Source organism: Papilio xuthus, unplaced genomic scaffold, assembly GCF_000836235.2.
Source record: "Papilio xuthus unplaced genomic scaffold, Pxut_1.1 DF824992.1, whole genome shotgun sequence".
Classification (NCBI taxonomy): Eukaryota; Metazoa; Arthropoda; class Insecta; order Lepidoptera; family Papilionidae; genus Papilio; species Papilio xuthus.
In genome coordinates this window covers 4,759,561-4,772,137 of record NW_013533657.1, presented here as the reverse complement: position 1 = coordinate 4,772,137, position 12,577 = coordinate 4,759,561, and the positions used below count along the sequence as shown (strand labels likewise).

Genomic DNA, 12,577 nt, shown 5'->3' with positions numbered 1-12,577 from the left:
CTCTTTCGTAGATATTTAAAGCGAATTTCTTGGTAAATACCAAGAAATGCAATTCCGAAAACGTAATCGCAGTGAACTGATTTTCACTTTTTGACATTTTAGAAAGAACAATCTTACTTATAATGGATGTATGGATTTTGTTAGAAGGTATATTCAGAACAAAGATCTCGTTGAAATTTGGCATAGATGTAGAACTTAGGCTGGAAGAACACGTATACAACTAATTAGGTTTTTCTTAATTCCGCGCAGACGGAGCGACGGGCGGCAGCTAGTAATGCATATATCCGACAATTAAAAAGTTGTGATATTTATTTATATAAAAACTGTTGTTATTGAGGAGTATATATCACGGTTAGTTACTGTCTACTATAATTGTCTTATCTAGAGAAGAATTAGATCTATGACAAAGACGTTAAAGACAGTTTTGTTTTATTCCATTCACTTGTCACAATTTCATCGCCTGTCTCTTACATAAAATATATCTTTTAGTATATTTTGATATGCAGTATGCAAAAAACAGCTTCGAAAGTGGCCCGATGACATCAGACATAACGAACAAAACATCAAGAATTATAACAGCGTCTGTTCGAATTTATTACGTTACGCAATCGTATAAAAGTCGGTTGATTAATCCACTTGTATCATTAAGGTAGCGGTTGACTGTGGGACCTCTGTCTTTTGGACTGGAGACGTATATCCACTGCGTCTTCGCGCGTCCGAGTTTTTGTAGGGTGTTTTGGCGGAGGAAACCTACGGAATAAATGTTACCCAATAAAAATAGTATAGCATTTAAAGTATAGATTTGGTACTTTAAAAAAATAATTAGCAAGTCGCATTACATTTTTAAATTTTTATCTGAAAATAATATTTAAAATTTTGCCATAAAAAAATCAACGAAAAGTTAATTTTATAGGTGCGTCTGTGAATTACTTACCGTTGGTTTCTGAGACCAAAATCTCTGTTTAAATAGTCATCCGTATGATTTACTTTGGCAATACAAAAATAACAATGTTTTATGATAGCATTTTGGTTTTAAAAAATCACGGTTAGAAATATCATAATCCTTTCAATTGAAGAAGTAAGTTGAATTGTTAAAATGATTATTTTAGTTAAAGTTTCTTACTTGAATGGTAATGTATGTATAAAGCGATCGAGAGATTGTTCTTTAAAGTTTTTGTCGTTTAAACAGGTCGGAATAAAAAATATGATAATGGTCATTCACTCTACAAATCTATGAATGGGCAATTGCAATATTGTTTTTTATCATTTTCCGACTTATGATTTTATTTCTAAATAGATTTTTGCGACGTAATTTTTTTAAGGATTATGATTTTTTAAATAAGTAGATAAAAATTATGTGCAAAATTGAAGCTTATTTAAATAGATCAACTGATTTGTTTTTAAATTAGATTACATTGTATAATATATTTATCGTTTATAATTATTTTAGTAGGTATATAAGCATGAATACGCAAAAACACTAACGACCTTGTCGGTATATACAACGAGTGGAATATATAACAAGTCCAATGGAATGTAACAATGACCGTGAATGTCGGAAGATTTTTTTATTATAATTTATAAAAAAAAAGTTGTCTTTTGACTGTCTTTTTGCTGCGACCATATAATAACTTGTTCATATCTCTTTGACGTAAGCGTAATAAAAAATTACTGAATGAATTTAGATTTAGAATAATATCTACATGTATCATATAAACATATCGGAACTTCGAACTCTGAGAATAAGTTCAAAGTACAGATAATTACATAATTTTCTCAGAACTTTCGCAAGAGTATTTTATTAACAGAATTATTGCCATGGCAACCAGAGTTCTACATTAAAGTTTGCCTACAGTTTCGCACTCAAATATTTTGAATACAAATTAGGTGATCGTTAAAGAGCTTTATATTTGCTTTCTTGATCGAGTGACAAATAATAGAATATTTAGTTACATTGTATCGTATTTTATATTTTTAGGGAAATAGGCAAACGTGCTTTCCTTATGTTAAAAACCTCGGTGCTCATTGCAATCAGAAGAGATTTTTGAAACTTATGAGAGATCATTCCATCGACAAAATGAAAAAAAAAACGATATAAGACAATTAGGGACTTATCGTACAAAAAAGCAACAAAGCATAAAAAGTACACCCGCAACTGGGACCGCGCGAAATTAAAAAAAAAACATAATTAGTAGCGTATGTGTTTTTCCAGATTATGTTCTATATATGTGCCAAATGTCATCGAGATCCGTGCAGCTGTTCTGGACCTTCAAACAAACATCCATCCATTCATCTAAACATTCGCATTTATAATTGTAGGATTTTGGGGTTACGGCATAAAATTTATTTGTATTATTATTTTTTCGCCCAGTTGTAGCGACAGTGAAATCTCACGGTTATAAAATTTTAACACGACGATTATGCAGCTGTCAGTTTCTTTACTCGCAATTTAATTTGACATGTAAATGATTAATGAACAAAGTGAACTTTAAATATAGTACGATAATATTTAAATGCACTTTCGCAGTTCATCAATTGCAACACGTAACTTTGAGTGCAAGCACTTACGAATTGTCATCTTAATATAATCTTACTAAGGTGCGAATGTTTAGATGGATGGATGTTTGTTTGAAGGTATCTCCAGAATGGCTTCACGGATCTCGATCAATTTTGACATACATATAAAACATAGTCTAGAAGAACACATAGGCTCCTAATTATCTTTGCTTTTCATACCGCGCGGACGGAGTCGCGGGCGACATGCTACTATTTAATAAAACCTTAAAGGATGAGTATTGTGTAGTTACTGTTCCTCAAATATTTTGTTGATACTCTACAATCTCATCCGATTTTTTTTTAAATGTGTTATTGTCAATATATAAGTTAAATTCCTTTTTGTAGTTTATTATAATAGCATTGTAATTTGACTTTAAGTTTTTGTTTGTTGTTTGGCTTACGTAGACAAAATGTTTATTTGCTTAGTAATAAACATGTGTAAATCAAATACAGAATATATACAGACAAGGAGGTGCGCTGACCTGGTTGTGTCAATGAGACAAACATCGATACTGCAGCGATGTTGACTCTCACGATTTGTCTTTAAGACATAGAATATTGTAAACAGGTTATAGGTCAAATCACCAATCAGCAAGTACTACGTGATGCCCTTTTTGATGACTGAAATCTTACTAATTTTATAAATGCGAAAGTTTAGATTGATGGATGTTTTTTAGAAGGTATCCCCGGAAAAACTCAACAGCATTTTGATGAAATTTAACATAAATGTAGAAAGACTGGAAGAACCTATATGTTCTTGCTAAGCTACTTAATAAGATTTTTTAATTCTGATCGGATGGAGTAACGGGCTGCAGCTTGTTTAGAATAAAGTTAAATCATTTTTATCACTATTATAGTGATTATAAAAGATTATTGGACCTTTATAATTGTACAAACGTGTTCAAAATAAAAGCAACGCGCTCTTCGATTAAACGTTTATTAAGAAATTATAATTCTAACTTTACACAATATATACAACACACTACGATTTAACAAATATAAGTAATTAAAGACAACACTATTCTCTGCTCATTGTTACAACTCGCTCTTTTTTACACTGAAAAATAACAAAACACACTCGATAAAATAAAGAAATAAAATATCACGGCGCCACTATGTGCCAATAACTTTTTACTTTTCTAGTGGCGCCCTCTGACGTACTATAATCGAATTACGCTTAGACAAAACGTTCAAACAATAGGCGTTATAATTTGTGATGATGGTCTCTATTCTCTACTTCTGTTCTGCCTCTAAGTTAAGGTAATAACAATATTATTTTTTTTTTATTTAATAGAATAAATTCAGAATAACTAGACTAGAGTCTAATTCAATTACAAATGTAACCTAAAAATTATTATAATTAGAATCCAATTGAATTTTTAATTGGCCAATTTTAATGCATCTTTGACATTAAGTTGTCGACTGCAACCGAACTTTTGTTATTATAAGAATGTTCCTTTTAGATGCGTTATTATGAAACATCGCTTTCACTTTTATATCCAGCCATGTATGAGGTTAATGCACTTATAAAACCTTCTTCTTAGCTTTAAAATAAATTTATTAAACAAAAAATATTAAAAAAATATTTATCTGTGATCTTTAGTAGTTTTGAGCTGTGACAAACTTAGTTGAGATCAACTTCCGGTAGTCTTATTAATTCAATTCCAAAAATAAAAAGCTCTTTCGTAACTTTAGGTCAAAGTAGCATTACCAGTAAGGTGAAGATAATTTTTGATGATGCAAGACTAATCCCCATTAAATTTCACTTCAACACTAAATGTGGGTCTTAAATGTGTCAATAGTTCAATCCGGTGTCATTATCAAAAGTTTTTGGAGGCAATTTTTACACGCTTTTTTTTAACTAGCTGTCGCCCATGCCCAATTATATTCTATATTGATAAACTAATATTATAGAACTACTAGCTGTCGACAGCGACTTCGTCCGCGCGGGATTGAAAAATATATATTATAGTAGCCGATTGTCAGCCTCAAAATTTATGTAAAGTTTCATAAAAATCGGTCAAGCTGTTTCGGAGTAGTATAGTAACTAAAATAATGACACGAGAAATATATACATAAGACTAGATGTCTCCCGCGATTCCGTCCGCGCGGAATTAAAAAAATCTTAATAAGTAGCCTATGTGTTGTTCTAGACTATGCTCTACATCTATGCCTAATTTCAGCAAGATTCATGCAATCATTCTATACCTTCAGACATCCATCCATTCATCTAAACATTCACATTTATAATATTAGTAAGATATAACTTTACTCTATTTGTAGACATCCCTTTAAATATATACGACTGTAGAAAAATGTATATAAAAATTTAATTTTCCTCAATACTTCTTTGAAATTATTCTGTCGATTCAACGTAGGATATAGATAATATTCAATTCATTTTTATTCTAAAAATAAATCTGTATTACATTATTGAATGCATTAATATTTTGTATGTCATACAATTTCCTAGGCGCGTTATCTGAAATGTGTCATTCGTCACTGGACAGGCTCGCGGAAGTGTAAAATTAAATGTCAGTCGTACTATCACTATTATTTATTTGCAAACTTTGTATTTGCAGTTTTTAACTGAACATTGGTTGAATTGGAACAACCTTGAGACTGGTGTCGCCAATACATATGTTTACGCAAAGCAACACAGCTTAGTTCTAAAGCGTCAATGACAAAATCCAAGTCACTCAACACCTTTATTTTTAGATTTTAATTTATTTAAAAGTAGCTGTCCATCCACACAGAATAAAAAAAACTTAATTATTCACTTATGTTTTCTACCAGGCTATGTTCTACATCTATGCCATATTTCAGCAAGATTCATAGAGTTATTCTGGCGATACCTTGTAACAACCATCCATCCAAACATTCGCATTTATAACATTAGTAAGATTTAAAATTGTTCATATTTCACTTATATGTAAATATTAAACGGTTTTACTTTAGTAACTTTTTATTAATGTGTTTAACTTTTTTATTTAATTTAGTCTGGTTTGAATCAAAAAATGGGTAACAACACACTATAAAATCATTCTCACCAAGGTTAGTTCTAAAAATATTGTCGCTACAAGAATTTTAATAATGCGTAAACAATTTAAACGTGGTTGTACTAAACTAAATAAATCGTTATGACATAATAAAATCTTTTACCTTATTGTCCTCGTTTACGCCTTCGAGCAAACGTAAAAAAAACTCAACGTAATATTTATTTTGCTTGACAAACCGAGTATGGTTTCCACAGACTATAAACGAGGTAAACTTTATTGCGTTATTTTATCAGACGATGCGTTTCGTACAATTTGGCGGGCTTTGTATTTGAAAAAGGAATTTTAAACGCGTCCGTTCGCGTCAGCAGTCGCGCGGCCACTGAGCGGTGACGCGAACCTTTTACTTCTGTGATAGGCTTACAAGTGTCAACACAACGGCCAGTATTAAAGACACTGTTGTACAAACTTCCGATGGTTCATGTTCCGGTTGGGTATTAATTAACGTGAGGTCTCGAAGACAAGCGGATATTATAGTGTATCGAATCGACTTAAATGATGTTAAAATTTGCCGCATCTCCAAGGGATGTACACTTGATTATAAATCAATGCTTTTAAAAATATATTCAAACATCCTTCTATGACTCGAGAATTCTTTGTAACTCAGTCCTTGATTTAGATAGAAATTGATAAAAATAAAGCGATATTGACGTTTATTTTTTGTAAGCCAATGACTAATTAAGCTTGTAATTAAGATTGATGTTACATTCATATTAAAACATACGGATATTAATCTTAATTATCTTATAATTAAATCTTAATATTTCATTTTAGTTATTTATTACTTTGGCAGATTGCTTTATAAACCAGTAGCAACGGCTTTGCCCGGGTGGCAACGGATATACTTCTAATCTCTTTTCTTCCATATCAGTACCTTTTTCGTTAATCTCCCTTATAAACATGGCTGCACCCAGCAATTTATATCGTGGCTTAGCAGAAAATTCAAACCAAATAGTGGTCACGAAAAGCGACTTTGTTTTTTAAGATGTATAGAGATTATAAGTATGAAAATTGTCAATGAAAAATAAATTCGACTACAGAAAGGTCAAAGATTCGCCTCAAATCTTAAAACTTAAGTTTCACCTCGGCGGTTTGGCGTAACAGACTATCCCTTTATTTTATCGAAGACTAGCTGTCGGGATTAAAAAAAAGTTCCTTAAGGGTTTTCCCAGCAATGATTCGTATTTTCTCACCTTTTAAATCTTCCCTAGACCTCTACAATCATTTCAAGACCAAGATAAGACAAATGCGTTCAACCGTTCTCGAGTTTTAGCGAGACTAACGAACAGTAATTGATTTTTATATATAAATGACAGATATGGTAATATGATTTGTACAGGGATTTTGGTTTCCGAAATTAAGTTTAAATTGTGGTGGTGGAATTAAGCTATCAAGTGTACCATAAACACGGAATAAGGTTTCTATGCGTGAACTTAATGATTTCAATGTGTTAAAGTAAAAGACTTCAACGATGACGCAGTCATTTGAAGAAAAATATACCGCATATTTTGACTTAACAGGAGATGAAATTTTTACTTTATATATATATATATATATATATATATATATATATGTAAATGTAATTATTTTCATTCTTTTAGACAGCGCTCACTAAACATTATTCGTGAAATGTAATCGTCGTTTCCATTTCTAAGTTACGATTAAGTAACCAAACTGGTTATTTGTATATTTAGGCATGACAAATAAGTTGTTCCGGATAAGAAATGAAGATGTAACTACACGTCATAGGTTTAGACACGGTAATACAACGATTAAAGGCATGTAACATTGAGGTTCTAGCAATTACTTTCTAGGGTTGTCAAAAATTATTTCAAAATAGTAAGGAATATTGAAGAGTGAATCTTATTAAAATGAAAGAGCATCGGTGGCGGAGTTGTTAAATGCTTGACGGGATCGGATCAAAATCCATACGTCTCCCAGGTTCAAACCCCACTAACGCATCAATGTGTTTTTTCAAAATTTTCTATATATCCGGCGTTCTCGCGGCGAAGGAAGACATCGTGATGCAACTTGCTTATATCAGCTAAGAAATTAGCAGTTAGGTGTGAAGTCAACCAACCCGCACTGAGTCAACGTGGTTAATTATGGCGTAGTCACCCCTATCTTGGGCAGGCTCTGAACCCCACGTTGTGGACAATGAGTTACCGACAGACAGACACACAGATTTGATATTAAATATCTTATTATTATGCAATATGCATTAAGAAAGAGAGTTATTTTTTGATTAAATAATATACAACTGTGTGTATGTTTGTTTGAATGATGTAATAATAATTACTTTGAATTACATGAACGTTATCTTTCTCAAATTTAAGGAGGCTCGAAGTATTTATGCAAATAGAATGTCAATAATTAATAAATTGACTATTAAGAAATATAATTACAAATATTGACTTTACTTTCAGAGTTGACGTTATCACACTAATTCCAAATACATCTGAATGAGTATTGATTGAACGACAGTTATTAAGAAATAAGCAAAAATGCAGTATCTGAAGGCTGGTGTAAAAGGTTAGATGTGTAGAAATTATTTATTGCGACATTTGTATCAACTAATAGTCTATAAGATCGAATCAACGATGTTTCAAGTTATTCGTATGTTCTAGATTTATTTAGACATCGGAATATAACGAATGCTTGGACTAAATATCCTTAACTGTTATTGATTTTCTTAGTTTAAATACATATCATTGTTGTACGCAAATTTTGTGTGTTTATTTTTGGCACGTAATAACAATAGAAAAACTATTTCGTTTTACTAATGGTAATTTATTAATGGATTCCTTTTAGAAGATCTTTTATTTGTTGTGATAACACTACTTTCTATTTATATAATAATATATTCCAAAAGCGTAAATAATATAGAGCGTTCTTTCGTGGACATCGCGATAATCATTTCTTAAGTTCTTAATTTAAAACTTAAATGTAGAGTTTGAGTTGATAATTCGCTTAAATTATTGCTTATTGGTTTAAAGCACTGTAAAAAGCTCTTAGTCGTATACTTTTAATCATAAAACTAAAAAATAATTTTACAATATACTCCAAACAGTAAGCAAAGTCATGGATACCAATGATTACAAATTTATAATGTTTATTTACAAACTAAGCCTATAAATAGAGTAAGCGTTCGTAAGATCCGTCAACTGTAGCGGAACACCAATGGAAAAACCGACGACCGGTATAAATTCATTGTTTGCACGAAACAAGTGACAACGCGCCACGAAACAGACTTAAACTGGATCAGTATTAATGAAGGCGAGTTTTTTATTTGAAATATCTTACCGTGTCATAAATTATTTATCTGTTTAGCTCTAATTAGAAACATAAAGTTACTGTAGTTGACAGTATAATTTTATTATTTTAAATTTTGGATTACCGATGGTTTACTTTGGTTAAATTACAACTGTGTATTGTGAAACGTTGTTGTTCCTTGAAGTGTTAAAATAACTCTATATACTAAAAGTCAATAAAGATCTTCATCTATTCTAGAATAGACGACAAAATATCTGTTCAGGAATTAATAAAGTATATCAAAACGTCCATTCTAAACGATTTATATGCCTCGACTTGACAATGGAAATGGTAAATTTTACAGTACCATTGGTAATAATGGACGGAACACAAATTGAAACTTAAAATACAGTTTAATTACCGCTCACGTAATTCTTAGTCACATTAAAGATTCTACAAGTAATTTACTATATTAGCTCGCAGTTCTTTGTGCGTAATTAGTATTTGATTAAAATAATCTGACCAGTGGTTACTCCCATGACGCAAGTAAGACTGTTGGTGAGATTGAGTCATTGTAATATTTGAGTTCCGCACTAAAAAATATCGTCTTATTTATAAGCCTACAATTTAAAGTTTAATATCATCTGGTTTATTACTAGAACTGAATTGCAATAAATGCGAAAGGATACATGAATGAATTTATGTTAGATGGCTGTGAACTGCTTAATAAATCTCTATGAATTTATACATAGATTTAGAACATAATCTGAAAGAACATTACTTATTCGGGTTTGTTAATTCCTCTCGGACGGAGTCGCGGGCTATTAATAATAAATGCTTTTATCTAAAACTTTTTCTCTGTTGTAGATTGACTTTGGACTGAATATTAATGTGAGGTGACTAAGTTTTAACTACAATAGACTGAGCAACAGACAGACATTTAAATAAAGATTACGTTAAATAATCATTAAACTAGTTTAAATTGTATATCTATTGTCCGGCTATTATGTTTATTAGATGCCAAAGAGCAAAACAATGAGTACACACAGCGAGTTCTCTGTATTGTAAAATAAACATAGACTAAGTTAATCTGTATAAAATGATTCAGCATTACTGCAGTATATCAACAAGATAATATAGAATACAATTTTTGCATTCGTAATTTAATTGCAGTATTCAATTCCGTCTCGCATCTTGTAATTATATTAGCGGATTGTGACGGTTTTTATGGGATTTCCTTACTTCCCTAACATGCATGGGATTTTCTTTATTCAGCTGGTTTTTACTCCGAGTTCCGTTCTCAGTGTAACCGGTCAAGTTACTTGGAATCGAAGCGGTTATGGTTATGTTTTTTATCACATTAAAGTTCAATTAGGAATTGGTACTAAAGATTGCATACCAAATCATTTAGGACAATAAACTCTGTAGTTAAAATCGTTTATCATTGTGGGCGTTGTGACCGCTTTTGAACAACGCCTTTGCTCTATATTTATGGTTATCGCTCTACAATAAATCGATATTAACAGGTATTTATTCAAATGACAAGGACATTATTTTTATCAATGATTTATAGTATCAAGAGAACGAAGGCCGATATTTATAATGAATGTTAGTCCGTGATAAAAGACAAATTAATCAGAACGGAATTTAAGTTTTACGCTTTTTAATTTTAAAGATAAAAGATTTTAATAATCGTAACTTTATCGTAGGTTCCTGAGACCTTCATCCCCGTTTCAAATATATAAATATCTTTGTTTTGTTAATGAAAATGAGAAGGATTACGATATGTTTTATACAGAGATAATGGAACTCAGGAATCAACGGTTAGAAAGGTATTATATAGTTATAAAACATTTTGCATGTTTAAATACTATACTATAATGTCCATAAGTTAGGTTGAAAACAAATCGTAAATTAATTTAATTTTATTCGTTCAGTTTTACTTTTGTTTTGACTTTGAACAGTGTGGTTAGACAAAGTGCATTCGCTACGAAGCGATTCCAAAGCGAACTTCAAAATTGCACGGAACTGACGCGCGACAATCACATGACTTAACGAAACTTATTGTCCGTTCTGTACATTTTTGAAGTTCACTATGGAATCGCTTCGTTCACTTTGTCTAACCCCTGATTACATTCATTACTTGTACATCTTCCCTCATTTAAGTTGACATAACTTTTAACTTAATGTAAACTGTTTGTTTTTTATACTGATTAATTAATCAAAGGTTATTATAATATTTATCTAAATTATATCCGGTTATAGCGCGGTGTTTTATAATCAATCGATATCGGTTTATAATAAGAAGCGATTGAAAACAACGACAGTTAATATGTCACGGTTGTCGGGGAGTATGTGGCTTTATTAGATTCGGAGACCTCTGTTAAGGGGCAGACAGTCTTCTGTTTAAATGGCATAAATATATATGTGAGTTACGCTATATCCCTGGCTATTAAAAACATCCGTTTAGAGTGTTTCTCAAACTTTATGGTTCTTAATATTGAATAATACGCTGCGCAATCCAAACTTTAGGTAGGTAACAGACATAATAGAAGGTGAGGCGAACTCCTTGCAGCTAAACTCTAACTATCGTAAAGTTTGAATCTCATCATAAAATCCGTGTGTGTCCAAAGTAAAGTAAAGTAAACTGACAGTAACACAATAAAACCCGTGAATATGTTTTACGTGCTATAAATATGTGTCTATAAAATAATTAGATTTCGATCTAAATCCGCCTTCAATAATCATAAAGGCAATAATTTACGCATAAGGACTTTACGGACAGGAACTTTTACATGAGCGTCGTAAAACAGCCGCGCCTTAACGACGGTTGTATTAGCTTTTTATTATAAACAGGGCGTGGCACGTTCACTGTCCACTCACAGCCTATTTGTGTATGAATTTATTATACAATTAAAATTATTCAGAATTACCCGATACGTAATTAATCTGTAACAAAGTGTAATTATAAAATGTATACGACTATAAGTTCTTAATGGTCGGTTTCTGTAACCAAAATACCTGTATAAAACATATTGGTATCATTATTTGTCAAAGACAATATTATAAAGGAATTCTGGTCTCAGAAACCGACGATAATTCGATCTCTGATAATAATATTAACATTTTGTCTCTTCATTAAAAAAGCAAAGGATAGTATCAAGTAAGACTTGAAGCAGTCAAACATATCGTTTGTATATATGTACGCAAATGTGACTTATTCTCGTAGCTGTTTCCTTAAATTCTTTATTACTTTCCCAAATAATGCAACTATATTTCCTTGCTCCTTTGGCCTTGTTTAATCGTTGTTTAGTCAAGTAAAGCCTTGGACAAGACGTATTATGATCTCTCCCATCCGTCCAGTGGCATATCAATGGCGTAGCTACGTGTTGATTAGAGAATGCGTTTAACCTCCAAGTAATTGTCTTGTGCGGTAGTAAAAGCAATTATTCAATTAATAGGCTTATAAATATAACACATTCCTGTCATAATACTGTTCTTTGTCTAAGATAAATTTAATAAGAAAATATTATTAAGTTTGTAGCAATTGTTTTTGAATGATTCTTAAAATCCTTTTGAAATACAGCACCTTTTTTTGTTATCGGGGGGGGGGGAAATCTTCGTAAGATACCCTGCCTTTTGGGGGAAAGACAGGGTTATGTGAGATTCTTACTCACTAAAACCCCCTCGGTGGCCAACCTCAAGTGCGACTG

The 12,577-nt window shown here is 31.6% G+C and overlaps 1 protein-coding gene across 1 annotated transcript in view; it reads right to left on the bottom strand.

Moving 5' to 3' along the window:
• Nucleotides 1-5,897, bottom strand: part of spz3 (Spaetzle domain-containing protein 3) — a 31,668-nt gene extending 25,771 nt beyond the window's left edge. The window contains 1 exon segment of the mRNA NM_001312717.1: nt 5,719-5,897. The gene's annotated coding sequence lies outside the window, so the exon portion shown is untranslated.
• Nucleotides 5,898-12,577: the final 6,680 nt, after the last annotated feature.